The sequence below is a fragment of the Nematostella vectensis genome, chromosome 6, assembly GCF_932526225.1.
Source record: "Nematostella vectensis chromosome 6, jaNemVect1.1, whole genome shotgun sequence".
Lineage (NCBI taxonomy): Eukaryota > Metazoa > Cnidaria > Anthozoa > Actiniaria > Edwardsiidae > Nematostella > Nematostella vectensis.
Genome location: NC_064039.1, coordinates 297,954 through 313,564, shown reverse-complemented (window position 1 = coordinate 313,564; position 15,611 = coordinate 297,954). Strand labels below are relative to the sequence as shown.

The 15,611-nt window shown below is 51.0% G+C and overlaps 1 protein-coding gene across 7 annotated transcripts in view; it reads left to right on the top strand.

The window, feature by feature from the left end:
* Positions 1-15,611, top strand: part of LOC5511487 (COUP transcription factor 2) — a 43,757-nt gene that overhangs the window by 13,916 nt on the left and 14,230 nt on the right. The window lies entirely within an intron of this gene.

The window sequence follows — 15,611 nt, the reverse complement described above, 5'->3', positions numbered from 1 at the left end:
AGATCTCGCTGTCCGTTTCGTAGGCAAGTGCGCTCGCCATGGCGACGAGTCCTCAACCGTAGTCCGCGACCGTGAAAAAGCCGCGTATCTGACAAACCTCCTTGCGGGCACCGACCACTTACTTAACTTCGAGCATGCCGACGGGGCTCATCTGATCCAATAAAAAGACGGTTTCCGGCGCTCACAATGGTACCATATCAGGGCCTTCGTCTTGGCGTACACAAACATAGCGTTGCGACGCATACCAGCGGGGAAGCCGATAGAGGAGTGGAGACCTTCCGAGCTGGGGCACAAACTCGACCGTCTTGCAGAAGTAATCATCATTGACGAGTGCTGTAAGGTGCAGACTAAAGTGCTACGCGCCATCCTAGGGTATCTCGCCACGCGGCCATATCAGGTAGTGTGTTGTGGCGACTATGGGCAGGTCCCGCCCTGGGAAGATAAAGAGGGGCCTCACGATATGCTCAAGGAGTGGGCACAAGGGAACATCCGCTGGTTCGAGTCCGACTACCGCTGCCTGTGTGAAGACTGCGGAAAGCCGTACAGTACATGCGACTGCGGCTCTGCCGCGCCCTCCTCTAGGCTCCACGACATAAAGGGCCGGGTTTGGTGTCAGCCAGATTCCCAACAGCTTGAGGTGTTTCGAGAGGAGTGGGATGGGGTGGCGTTCGACGCGGCGATCGAGCAGGCCCACCCAAGCGATATGTGGGTGTGCTCGACCAACAAGATGGGGGCCCTTGTTCAGCAGCGATTGGTAGAGCACCACAAGAAAAACTACCCCCGACTGCCAGCAACCATCCGCTTTGACCCCGATCCTAGCGTCGCGCATCGTTATCGCAAGCAAGGGCGGCCGGTGCCCGTGCCAGGCAAAAGAGGTGAGAAGGTCGACGCGTACAAAGGCACGGTAGTCGAGGTTCCTCTCGGCGTGGTCCTTAACGGGCTTCCCTTCGAGTGGAAATACGCGGGCTGGGGGACAGTCCACCGGGTGCAGGGCAAGACTATCCAGACTCCAAGACGTTTGTTCATCATAGACCACAGCTTAGAGGGCTGGACCACGAATGCTGTATACACCGGCATCTCCCGCGTGCGGCTCGCCGACCAGATAGTCCGCGTGATCCCCCCCGATGACACCCCCGGTGCCTTGGTTCCCACAGGACTGCAGGCTACGCCCAGTGAAGAGCTCATTATAGCGCGAATCAAGCGATACGCTATAGACGACAGGAAAAAGGGTCGCACAAAGTACACGGAACCGCATAACGTTCTGACGGTAGACCACGTACTCGGCATGATTGCTGACGCGGAAAAGAAGTGCACGGTCTGTGGCACTCAGCTTCTGCTTCAGGGGTACACCAAGAGTCCTCCCCAATGCTTCAGTATCGACCGGCGGGACGACAGTCAGGGTCACTACAAGTGGAATGTCAGACTCACGTGCCTTAGCTGCAATAGAAGGCACAAGCGCTGATCACGCTAGCGTCGCGCTAGCGTGGCGCTGGCGTCGCGCTACGCAACTGCGAACGCGTGAAGCCGTGCTTAGAGTACGCCGTGTAATACAACACTGGCTGTCCGGGCTCCATGACCCTCTTTAGTATTGGGTAGGCCTTGCTTGTCCACCACGGGTCCGTCGCTCGCCGTCGGCCCTTGTCCTGAAGGTCTTCCTCGTTTACGGCGATGTACTTCTCCGTTCCGACCTCTAAGGGGACCTCTAAGGGAGGCTTTTCGGCTTTGAGAGGCACGCGCCTCGGCTTTATGGCGTTCTTAGACGCGAAGCCAGTCATGCGAGTCTGCGTTGCGTTTATGTCCGAGATGACGATTGGCAAAGCAGTAACCCACTCGCGGTTTGTCTTGCCGGATGCAAGCTCCTTCGAGTACTGCGCACGAAATAGGCGCTGTGCCAGCCAGCGATGGAAAGACTCGGCGAAAGCTTGGCTCCTGTGGTGCCCTGGCTCAGCCCGTCGGACCTCCACCCCGTGGTCTGTTAGGAGCTTTGTGGTAGCACCCTTGAACTCCGTGCCGTTATCAACCATGAGGACTTTAGGCCATGTGAGAGGTACCTCTGCATAGATGCCAGCGAGTTCGCGGGAGACGACGGCCGCGCTCTTAGTCCTCAGTGAGCGGGCGGCTTTATATCGTGAAGCAACGTCAACGACAGTCAGGGCATACTTGTACCTGCGGTCGGTTGGTAAGAATAGCAGGTGGATACGGTTTGGTATCTGCTCCGAGAAGTGGGCGTAGGTAGTCGGAGGAGGGGGCGTCTGTGTGAAGCCCCCGACGGGCTGCGAGCTTACCCACTTGCGCACTCGATCTATGGAGGCTGAGCCCTTGGGGAGTTTGGCATGCAGGACGGTCACTCCCTGGGAGCCGCCTCTGGCGTAGTATATAGGACGAAGGAACGCGTCGAGTTCTTCGTCGGACATGCGCTTGCCGTTCCGGCGGGTATCACGATACATCGCAATGCGTTGCAACGCATGTATCAGTCTCCAACAGGCGGATGCCGTCTGCTGCGCGAAGCGCTCGGTCCGCAATCATCTTATACGTATACGTATACGCGCAGCATGGAAAAAGGACGCCTAGACGCCGGAACGCGTTTCGACGGCAGCTGCATCACAGCAAGCGGCTAGCTGCGTAGCCGATGGCGAGAGCGCCGGCGCCAATGTACGCCAACTCGGCGTTCTTCTGCGTTTTGCTGGGGATGTAGTAGTCGGACAGCTCGGGGGCCCGCCGACTCCAGGGATTGTTTCGGCCGGGTCTGGTTGTAGAGTTTGAGCGCGTAGTCGGTGAAGTTCTGCTTTGCGAGGGACTCTCGCGACTTTGAGCTTGCCAATCGAGGATTTTTTGTCGCCGCTGTTGGTAGCGTCCATAGTCTTGTTGGTATTTTTCTAGGGCCTTGTCGTGCCTCTCCTTCTCAGCTAAGGCAGGGCTCTCATCGTTCGACAGGAACTTTGCGAGGTAGTTGCAACCAACGAATGCAGTCGCGTTTAGGTTGGCGCCGCCAACCAAAATCGCGATAGAGGCCATGTTTGTGCGAAGCACACTTCGCGTGCTGTGTGTACGTGAACACGAGTCTAATACACGGCCTACATGTGCCACAGTACACTACTACATGGGCAGGATCTTCAGGTCCTCAAGGTAACCCTTCAAAGCGACAGCACCTGCAACGGCGGCAGTCATTTTTGCGTAGTTCATGACGTTCGCGGAGGGGTCTTTGGTGAAGTCTTCGCGCAAGACCTTGCGCCCAACCCAGCCGATACCGGCGACGAGGCCGGTTATGACTGCGGCGTCGGTGATGGTCTTTGTAATCTTGCTTTGCTGCGTCGTCGACATTGCGATGCACAGACGTGCGGATACGGGTGGGGCCCTTGTGTTCAAATGTCTGCTTACTCCATGGATAACAGCCGAGATCCGGGAGCGCGAAGCGCTGTGGCCGGAACGCGATCCTTGGTCTGCTGTGCGGCCGCCAGCGGCGGCCTTGCGGGCGGAGTCACGCCGTCGGTACCTTCGGTAGCATGCGGATTGGTAGCATGCGGATCGGTAGCTCGCTGGTTAACAGCTGGTGTACGAGTGAACGCGGCAGCCAGCTCCTGCCTACGTGTGTAGAGGCCGATCAATGACACTAGAAGACCAGCGACCCCGATAACCGAGCTAGCCGACCAAGCAGAGTTGCTTTCCGGGGCTGGTGTGTGTATGCCTTCGGCGCGCGCGCGCAAGCCCTGCGGCTCGCTCGGCCCCGGGGCTACCGGCGACTGCACGACACGAAGTGCCTCTTTCTTCGCTCTGTTAATTCGGTTCCACTTTGCCAAGCGCCTTCAAGCTTCGACTCGTCCAGGGTGTTTCGGGTCGGTCGGGTCGCGGGTGGTTCGGGGCTCGTGATTCTCTCCGCCAACGCCGAAGGCGTACGTGCAGGTTCTTGATGGTGTTGTTTGTCAGGTTCCGCTGACGTTCCGGCAGGCTGGGCACTAGTACTTCCTTGAGGTTCCTCCATTTGTGTTGACACGCGGTGTCAACTACTTGGTACCAAGTGGTAGAAGAAGTGGCAAGCTTTCAAATGAACGTCTACTCTGGGATGGCAGACTCGCCACTGTCCGTGTGCCGTTCCGGCAGGCAAACCACTGGTGAGTCCGCGGCTGCTACCTCGCGTTGACACCGCGCGTCAGCGCTTGCCGTTCCGGCGGTGTTCACATGACGTGCTATGTGTAACGCCCCGGCGGCTAAAGCCATCAAACGACCGCAGCGTAGAGACAGGCTTCCGCACAATGTGCGGAGCTTGCTGTTGATGATATAGTCGGACACTAGGTCATTGTGAAGATCGACCACACTGTCTATCGGCAGCGCCATGCCTACTAGCTTGGTCGTAAGCTTCAGAAAGCTGTCTGCCAGGGCGTCTGTAGTCCGGCTGACTAGAGCGGTCTCGTATCGCCTCTCGTACTTCCTCACCTCCTCGGCGCTCATGCGTTTGACGTCGTCATGAGTCAGGGCCTTGCCTACCATTTCTCACGACTTCCCCGAGGCTACGAGAATGGCGAGTTTCACCCTCGCGTCTGCTATCTCAGTTTGCTCACCTCCGGTTGCCGCTCCGGCAGGATGCGTCGAGCAGTCCAACGACTCGACGGCCCGGAGGCCTGCGGCGCCCCCCTCAAGAAGACTCTCAAAGTATTCGTCGCTCATCATGCCGTGGCTAAGGTGCAACACGTGTGATTTTATATGTATATATACGTTATGCCCTAGGGCGGTTGTTACCGTTCAACTAGGACGATGGTATAAGGGTGACGAAAGCAAAACTCTAACTTCGAAAACTTTTTCGTCTTGAGGGCCTTCATGTACTCTTTCATCTTCTCTTCTGAGAGCTCCGCGCCGTAGTCATGCAGGATAGCTTTCATGTCCGCCTTGCTGGGGGTATAGAAGACCACCAAGGCCGCGATGTTCTCGCGGAACGGCTTCGTGATGCTGGTGAGTTGCTGCGTGATCACCCACACGCTAATACCCACGTGGCGCGCGCTGAACGCCAAGTTGACGAGCTGGTCAGAGCGCCTCTTTACGTCTTTCGAGGCCGCACAGTCGTCGAGTATGATTAGGGTATTAGTGCATTCGAAGAGAGCGGAGACAAACCTCAGCAGTATGTCGATCTGACCCGCCTCAGGTGCGATGACAAACAGACGATTGTCGCCCTCGCCGAAGCCGTCGTATGTTTTGTTGTAGACAAAGGTGGGGCACATGAGTTCGATGTAGTCGAACTTGCCCCAGAAAGGGCCGCGCAGCCGGTCCACTACGAATTGGGTCTTCCCGCATGACGTCGGGCCCACGATGAGAGCATTAAATGGGATGTTTTTCGGGTCCATACCGCTCCGGCGTATGTGCTCAGTATTGTATGGACTCTAGCTGTCCGTTCATAAGGTTCATTTGGGCGTCGGCCACCACAAACACGTGACAGGTTACGGTATCCGAGCCGCTTGCCGTGCGTTTTATCTCGAGGTGCACACTGCCGCGGGTATTGACCAATCGGAGACCACCCCCATGGATAGCACTGTCGTCCGTCGTTCGAAGTTCGATCCACAGGGCAAACTTGTTATCGCCATAGAACGACTCGGGGCCGATTGCCGGGGCGGCGGGCGCTCCGCTGTGCCCCCCCCGGGGAGGGGCGGACGAACCGCCTCTTCGCCTCCATCCAGAAATTCGTGGGGCGCAGCCCCTGGCTGAAGACCTTGTTTGGCATGCCGTCGATTGTAACGCGAACGCTCTTGATGTCGGGGTACACGAACTTCTCAGAGTCGCGAGCCCCTGCCGTGTATGGCTCCACAAAGAGGAGCAAGAGACCACTCATAGACCTTCGCGGCAGGTTGACACTCTCGTTGATTATGCTGTCCGTCCCTTTGTTAATCACGAAGGTCTTGTGAAGGTTCACTTGCTCGTAGAAGAACGTTGTGCTGTTTTGGTAGGCGGCGGCTGCAGACCGGGCGAGGTTATCGTCCCTCAGGCTTTCGATGCCATAGGATAATTTGGTAGTATCGCTTCCGACTACTACCTGATTAACCGCTGCTAACGTGATCTCGAGGAGCAGCGCCTCGGAGAGCGCCCTTGGGTACAGCACGCCGTGGTCCGTCAGCAGAGAATGGTCTAGCGGGATGGTGTACCTCGCCCCGTGGGCGGCGTTTAGAGCGTTCTCCTTGGCGTTACTGGTCGCTTTATCGCCGGCCTTGGAGCGAAGCTTGCGCATGTTTTCTGACTGTATGCCCTGCTCCAGGCGGTCCTCCCTCTCGACCTTGGACAGGTAGAGCTCCTCATACGTCTTGAAGACGTCGTAGCGGTTGGTGTCCTGGAGCGTTTCTCCTGCAAACGAGATTTTCAGGCGGCTCACGGGATTTCGGCCGACGTTGTTCACGACGGTATTATTTGCATGGCCCGAGATGGAGAGATCGAGACCGACCCTCAAGGAGCCAGGCACGAGCGTGACGCCCTCCGATAGCTTTGGGACCGCCACATATAGCGTCTCGCCTGGGGAGGCCGTCGACGGGTTAAGAGTGACCCGGTGAACAGTTCTCTCGGCTTTCAAGCCCAGAGGAGTTCTGGGTGTTCGTTGGGGGTCATGTTTATCGCTGACTGACATCATGTACGTATATCATATGTGTATACACATAAAGTACGAAGTCGCGTGGCTATGGTGCAGACTGTTAGACATGTCTAACATAGCATAGCACGAGTTATGCGCACGCATCATGGGTGATGTTGACGTTGACATTGACGATACCTTGCCGGGTACGTCCGCCGATCGCGGGGCGGGGGACGACGAGACGACGCCCCTTATCCCGTTTGACCCCGACGATGGGAAGTCGATCCCAATGACGAGCACGTCGTCGCGTACGCATGCTGCGCATGGCATGGCTACGCGAAGCGCAACGCAAACCGCCGGAAGGCAAGCGCTGAAACCTCGTTCATCACAGAGGGTGCAGCGACAAGACTTGGTCTCCAGTCCCTCAGGAAGGAATACCCAGACCTTAACGAGAATCTGCTACGGTTCCAGTCAGACCGGAGGGGAAAGACGCTAATACAGGTTCGCAACCTCGGCAAAGGAGGTTGGTCTAAACCAAGACAGCTATTCAACGAGGACGGGGGCGTCCGACAGGACTTTGCAACGCTGAGAGGCTTCAGGCTGGCGATGGGGTCCATGCCAGAGGTAGACGCGATCATCCAGGAGAACACAGAACGGGTCCAAGAGCTGCAAGGGGTGGTAGCCACAGACAGGGAGACCATTGACGACCCTAACACGTCAGAGAGTAGCCGCCAAGAGGCCCGTGAGCGCAACGAGGAGAGGCTGTCCGAGATTGACGGACTAGAACGCGAAAACCGAGAGCTCGAGAACCAAAAGCCGCTAAGAGAGCGCATCAAAGCCATCTTCAAAAAGTACGGCTTTATCGTCACCGCCATCGGGTTGGCCGTAGCGACGACGATCGCGGTCATTGTGACGTCGCTCGGCAAGTCGCTCTCCTCCGTGGCCAGGGGGGTCGGTAACGGGCTTAAGGCCATCGGGAAAAAGCTAGGCGAGCTTCTCCCCGGGCTAGTAGGCAGCATCGCGAACTTCGTGTTTAAGGCTGCAGGAGAAGCGGTGAAATTCCTTGGCGAAAATGCGTGGCTGCTCATTCTAGCCGTAGCCGCGTTCTTGGTTCGTCGAATGCAAAGCAGTCATCGGAACAAGTAATACGCCGCGGCCACCGCGAGTGCCGACAGCCCCGCCTTGAGGGCGGTGTGGTCACAATTTTCGTCCGACATGCTATGCGCAGCGTGCGTACGTGGAGAGGGGGCAGGGGCCTCGCCCTCTGCGTGCACTTTTGCAGGGGCGGAATCCTTGCTTTGCCGCCGGGACGGCACGCGGTCGATCCCAGGGTCAGTCACGTGTTGCACCCTAGGATGCCCACCGGCCATGTTATGAGCACCGACTGGCTTTGTCTCGGTGTTGATCGCGTTTGCGCCGAGCGTCATGGAGTCCGTGGCTTTCTGCAGCTTATTGTTGTAGCCCACGACGCTTTGCGTGTTTATCACCAGATCGCTCGGCATCAGCCACACTCCTGGTGCGACCGCAAGACTCAGTCTCACCTTGGCCTCCTGCACGGCTAACTGGTACCTTTGCACGCTTTGAGCGATGTCGTTTTCTATGATCGCGTCTTCGAGCAGCTTCGTGAACTCCGCCTGCGCCTCCATGGCCGGCCCACCGGCCCCCGCGATAGAGGAACGGACGTTTCCTGCACGCCAAGCACTGTGTATGTATACGAACGCCTCGACCGAGCGATCGAGTCTTCCTAGCCCTGCTTTTGTCAGCCCCTCACCTTTGGGAGGCGCAGACCAGCTATATTGCACGCCCCCGTGGTCGTCGTTGCGTATGTAACCCACCTGCTTCCCACTATTGTACGTCCCACCTTCGTCGCTAAACAGATTGAGGTGGCTCGGATACTCGTCCGCCGCCACGGATCACGTGCACGTTGCGATACCCCTCCCCCGGGTAGAACACAAACACATCGCCTAGCCCGTCGCTAAACAGATTGAGGTGGCTCGGATACTCGTCCGCCGCCAAGGATCACGTGCACGTTGCGATACCCCTCCCCCGGGTAGAACACAAACACATCGCCTAGCCCGTGGTTCCGCCCGCCTTTCCATCGGAAGTCCGGCTTACGCGGAAAACCGAACTCTATACACAGACGCTCGAAAGCGGCCTTCTTGTGGGGGTTACCTTTTTGAACGGGCTGTCGCCAGGCAGGGGGGCGCCGAGCTCGTAGAGTATCCTCCGGGTGGTAAAGTAGCCGTGAAACCTTAGAAATCCCCTGATGACAGAGGGGAGCGTGGCGAAAGTGGGGTCAATTAGGGACACCCCACATCCGGCGGTTGCGCACCAGACCGCAAAGTTGAGTTGCTGTGGCCAGTACCCATAGGAAGGCTCCGATAGCCATCGGCGAGACTCCTTGGCGGACTTGTGCGTGACTACTGTCTTTTTGAATATGTCTCGGACCCTAGTCGTGATAGATTTGTCCTCAGCCACGTGTATCTCCAGCTGCGTGAGTAGTGGGGTGATGTCTGAGGCCGTGCTCTCCACGGGGGTCGCGGGCACTGCGTAGAGCAGCTTTTGCGCGAGGGTCAGAGACCTAGGGAAACCTAGGGAAACCGGTTTATTGACTTGTTTGGCTATAGCATGTTTGATATGCTCGGCTATAGAGGCTCCCGCCGCAACTGCCGCCTTCTTCGTCTCCTCCTCCTTCCTTCGGGGAACCTCGTTCAGCATCCGCCAGCCTTCCCAATCCATGCTCAGCCCTATTAAACACGAAGGCGGGCTATGTTCAACACAATGGTGGTCCTACATGCTGTGTTCACCGGAGGCGAACTGACGCTCTTCTTCGAGCAGCCGATAAGGCGCCCACGCTTCGTGGCGCTCCGGCAGTGCTCGCTGTTTAACAGCTGGTATAATCTCCAGCGGGAGCATCAGATAACGACTGCAGCCTCCCTCCCGCCCATCGCAATTCTGCCAGCCGGGCACCACACGACCGAGTCCATCGTGGAAACGATCAACCGCGCTTAAAGCAAGATTCTGAGCGCGAAGCTGGATCCCCTCACCGGGAAGATCGTGCTCGTGTCCAATGGCATTGCGTTCCTGAACGCCGAGCTTTGCGCACTATTTGGCCTAGAGGCTAAAGACGATCAGTTGGGTGGGCGGGGCCTCGCACTGCCCGTGAGGGGGCCCCCACTTAAGGTGACTTTGCCAAAAATAGAGGCCCTCTACATCTTCTGCGATATCGTAGACCGCACGCAGTGCCTCGCCTTAGACGAGCCTTCAAACGTTCTCGCTTGCCTAGAAACCCGCGGGAGGCCGCACGAGAAAGTCGTCTATGGGCCCGACATACCCGTTTGTGTCGCAGCGTCTTCCTCTGAGTTTGTCTCGAGTATCCGAATATGGATCAGGGATGACCGCGGTAGACGGGTGGACTTTAAGGGCAAGCCTGTTCGCCTCTTATTAGAGCTAACCTAGGTCCGACATAACATGCATGGCAAACAGCGACGTTAGCAGCGGTGCCATATACCCCTCGCTCCCCAGTGTCTGCCCCCCGACTTGCCCGCAAACGCACACGACGCCCACCGCTCCGGCAAGCATCGGCGGCGACGTGCAAAGCTTTCGACTCCAGAAAATATGTGACACCCAGGCGGTCCTAGACAACGAGATAACGCATCATCGACAGGTGCGGAAGAAGTATAAGCGCGCCTTTGCCGTTACCCATGCTGTGTCTGTGGCATCCGGTATCGCCGCAGGGGCGCTGGAAAGCGCCCCTGCGGCGCCAAAAGCTTATGTAAGTGAAATCGATTTTGCCTACATCAGCAATTGCCCCAATTATTCATGTACGTGAAACGCGCCCGGCCTACATGAACAATTGCCCTAATTATTCATGTACGTGAAACATTATACGCTTGATATATATAGAAGGAGGGAGACGGGGCTGGGGGGCTCGGGGGGGGATTCGCACCTCCTAGGCCTAAGACGGGAGACGGGGCTGGGAGGCCCGGAGGGGCGATCCGCGCTTTTTTGTGGCACAAAAAACCTCACAAAATGTCCCGCTCCGAATACGGAAAAAAACGGCCCGCTGCAGATAAAACGTTTCTTCTGGGTGTTAGAATTCGCTACTCGAATGTTTGCTGTCGCTCGTTTTGCAGTTTGAAGGTGGAAAAAATATCAAAAACCAAAAGATTGTGAAAAATTTTTCGTAGGGCAATACGGAATTCTGTAATGCCCTCAGAGACGGGCAATACGGAAATGTCTGAATACAAATTAGCCAATCACAGCGCGCGTACTATCGTAGCCGTATAATAATTCCCTGTATTTCCCTGTATTTCCATGTATTCTCCTGTATTCTTCAGTATTTCCCTGTATTCTTCTGTATTCCACTGTATTTCCCTGTATTCTCCTGTATTTCACTGTATTCTACTGTTTTTCCCTGTATTCTCCTTTTCCCCCCTGTATTCCCCTGTATTTTCCTGTATTATCCTGTATTTCCCTGTATTCTCCTGAATTCCCCTGTATTTTTTCTATATAGTACATAAGCCGCTCTTATCATGAACCATACAAAACTGTTGCCACGAAATATTCGAAAATCTTGGCGTTACAACCCAGATACATGATACAACTCCGGTTTGATTTAGACTTTACTACAAGCAGACGAGAGATGGATGACAAATATTTATTTTGCAAACTAGGTACATTTCATAAGGGTTTATTGCATATCTACATGTTTTCACAATGCTTTCTCGTTTAGCCACCTAAGGCAACATTGTTGTGGTAACACATTTCGTGTCTGAGCTATGGCAGAAACATGCACGCGCAAAAAATTTTGCCGGGACATTGTTGCCTAGTTTAGCCACCGCTCTAATAAAGTGCACAAATCTACGAGCACCACTGGGAAATAAAATTTGAACATACCTGAGATCTAACAGTTCGAGGTGAAATTAAAGTGTGCAGCATTTCCTCTTAGCCTTATACTAGCTTTAAATGTTTCACTATTAAACCTGATATCTTGCGTCATCGATGCGCACACGTAATAATAGACAAGAACACACCTTTTATACATATACACGAAAACAAATTATAGCGAATTATTTTATAGAAGCTTCAAGAATTAAGATTCTGACTATCCCTGCTGATAATGTCAGTGGACATAAGTATTTGATAATTTCGAAATTGTTCGCGCGCCCTCAACAGCGCAGCGCGGGAAAAATTGCGATAGGCGGCGCGTTTGACATTTTAGGGTAGTTTGGTGTTACGGAGCACAAGCACCAAAAACGACAAAGCACCAAAGTGTCGAATACTGTGTTTTGTACACTGACTGTATGTTTTCAGCCTGCACGGCCTATAAAAAATTATGTGGACTGATGCATTTATGACATGCATTTTTTTGGACAAACCTGTACGGTGTTTTACAATCCCATATTTTCTAAACTTTAACACGATTTTTTTTAATAATAATTATAATTTAATTATAATTTAATAAAGATTTCCAATGAAAACAGATAAACAAATTTTAATAACAATTCTGGCCCACAAATCACTTGGGCAAAGTCATGTATTATTCTTAGGGTGAGCCGGATTCTGCTTTATAAATGTCGCCTACTTCTTAGAGGTCTTACTATACAGTTAGATAATTTCGATGTACGTTTCCTGTTTTGTGCATTATTTTGAATGCACGTTTGGTAGGGATATTTCACACATATTTCACATGCTGGAAACCAAGAGATTTCATTTCACTTCAATTTCACATTGATGTGAAATTTATTTATAGGCCTTGAAGAAATTTCATATGCATTTCACATGCTTATGAATTTCACATCATGTATTTCACATGTTTCTTTCTTCGCATCCATTTCACATGATATTTCACATGGTGCACTCCAGTAGTGAAAAAATACAGGAGAATACAGGGGAATACAGGGGAATACAGGGAAATACAGGAGAATACAATGAAATACAGGAGAATACAGGGAAATACAGGGGAATACAGGAGAATACAGGGAAATACAGGAGAATACAGGAGAATACAGTGAAATACAGGAGAATACAGGGAAATACAGGAGAATAAAGGGAAATACAGGAAAATACAGGGGAATACAGGGGAATACAGGAGAATACAGGGAAATACAGGAGAATACAGGGAAATAACTGAAAATACAGGGAAATACAGGAGAATACAGGGAAATACAGGAGAATACAGGGAAATACAGGAGAATACAGGAAAATACAGGGAAATACAGGAGAATATAGGGAAATACAAGAAAGTACAGGAGAATACAGGGATATACAGGAGAATACAGGGAAATACAGGAGAATACAGGGAAATGCAACAAAATACAGGAGAATGCAAGAAACTACAGGAGAATACAGGGAAATACAAGAAAATACAGGAGAATACAGGAAGATACAGGGTAAACCAGGGAAATACAGGGTAAACCAGGGAAATATAGGGAAATACAGGTAAATACACGGTAAACCAGGGAAATACAGTGTAAACCAGAGAAATATAAGGGAATACAGGAAAATTAAGGAGAGGATATAAATATTAATTATAATACAATATAATATACTATTATGATACACTTTAATATGGTTACATGAAGTAGTCACAACATGGTAGTCACCGCATTCATGTGACTCAGTATGTGACTAGAACGAATTTTCTCAAGTGCAACAGTGCAAGGAAACCCTTGCCGTTAGCCGATTGAGGTAATTCCCTTGAAATAGTTCTACTACCCATAATTTTTTAAAACTTGGCATAAACAATATTGAAGTTAATGGCGTTCAAAAAATGTAATAAAAAATGGGGGTAACCAACCTCGTTTTCACAACAGAGGGGCGTACATTTGACGAGAGGAAAAATCACTGTACTCTTAGTTTTAAAAAAAACAGTGCCTATAGTCTTTAGAAAATTAAGTTCTGTTTGTCGAGCTGCCGCACTAAAAGACACTGTTTTCGCAACTATTTATACGGTAAAAAGCGCCATTTTGAAAAACAAACTTCTACTATCCAACTTTTTCTTTTTTCAGTATATCATTTTTCCGTATATTTTTAACTATTTCAGCACATAAAAAAGGGGGGTAACCGACTTCGTTTTTCTGTCAAAGCGATTTTAAAGGTCCTGTAAACACCCCGTGGGTAAATTTGGGATATAATAGAAAATCTGGCGTTGAATACGAATATCGAGGTCTTTTTGCCCGTTTTGGCCTAAAAGTTGACGTTTTGGCCATAGCAATTTTTACTACCCTACCCTACCCTACCCTATAGGTTTTAAGACTAATTTTATGGTTTTTGCCCTGCAAAAAATCTTGGATGCAAATATTTTCAAACTTGGTTTGTTTTGATCATAAGATTAGGTCACTTTTTCACGTTTCGCGGGACACAAAAAGCTGTGCTTTTCCAACCACCCAAGGTCACTCAGCCAATGCCTAGTAAAAAACCCTCGGCGAAACAGTCATCATCCGAAAAGTTTGAGAACGAATGTTTCGAGTGTTGATTGTTATGCTGTGCGAGTTTTGGTGCATTTGCAAAATGACCTTGGATGATGAACTTGGAAAACACAGCATTTTGTGTCGTGCAGAACGAAAAAAACCCTTAAAATCTAAGTTAGAGTGAATTTCTATCAAAGATCTTTTGCAGTGATGTGAAGAAGGAATAAAATTTTCCGATGAAATATTTTTCGTAGCTGTTAAAATTTAAGAAGGTCGTTTCATTTAAGCGTCAAATTTAACTGTCAAATTAGTGTTAAAATCTATAGGGTAAATTTATTTCCGTCGTTATTCGACCGGAAGTAAAATTGCAATCGCCAAAATGTCAACTTTTAAGCCGAAATGGACAAAAACACCTCAATATTCGTAATCTACACCAGAAATTATGTTAGATTTCGACAAAATAATTTGTTTGATACTAGGAGTTTACAGGACCTTTAAGTAAAAACGCGCGCCTTTCGCTTTGTTTTCTTATACAACTGTGGCTCGCGCGCGCACTTTAAAAAGGTCCTGTAAATCCCTAGTATCAAACAAACTAATTGTGAGCAAAACCATCTGATTTGAAATTTGTCAAAGAACCTGAGTTATTATTTGGCTAAAGAGTAGTTGCTATTACCTTGGTTGGATGCATATCTTCAAGACCTTTTATCCCTTAGACTGATGCCTGAGTATCTCCATCTTGTTGTGTATATTTTGCATCTATGAATTTTTGGGTTGTGGGTGCTTCTCAAGGCCGGTACAGGACGGTTAAGGGGTCAATGTATTAACGAAAAAATGTAACAAATCTACACCGTAGTTCCGTAGTTTCTCGCACATTTTTGGTATTCAAAGGTGATTTATTCTAAATAAGTAGCTTTCTTCCCTACAAAATCAATGTTTGCCCTGGATTGGGGCATTGATGTTTCTTTTAAGCTCAAAAGCATATATGACCGACGACCAAACCCGGCTCACTCCGAACTCCGAAAAATAAACGACCGGTGGGAGGGGGGTCTTTCAGGGTAAAAGTGGTAGGGATGCTCGTCGGTAAATTTCATAAGGGGTAAAATACCCCTAAAAATACCTCCACGACCAAAAATTGCTACTCTAAAATATAACTCAAAAGCCCTAAAAATACCATTTTTTAAGAGAATTGCCTTTCTTTTTTCCCCGGATACCCCCTAAAAAATACCGGAGACCTGACTTAGACTCCTAAAAAATACGACGAGCATCCCTATAAGGTTGACATGGGAAGATCCCCCCCCCTCTCCGGGGATAAACGCCAGTTCAGGTTAGGGAAGCAAGTATGGATACTGGACAACTAGGATTGGGATTGGCTAAATTTGTGTTGAGGTTTTTAACCGAAGCGAAATGAAATGATTATATCCTAAGTGTAATTATTCAAAATGCTTATAAAGCTGGAATCCTTTGGATTTGTTGGTAAAGAGAAGGGAACACTAGACTATCTTACACGGGTGGTCGCTTGAATCTGCGCAAAGCAGACACAATTTAGCAGCGGACGCTAAAATACCACATGTACATTATCAGTATTGATATTAGGTGTCACTCTCAAAAATTATGTGAAATACGTTTGGATACTTAGGGAAAATTCTATTCCAAAA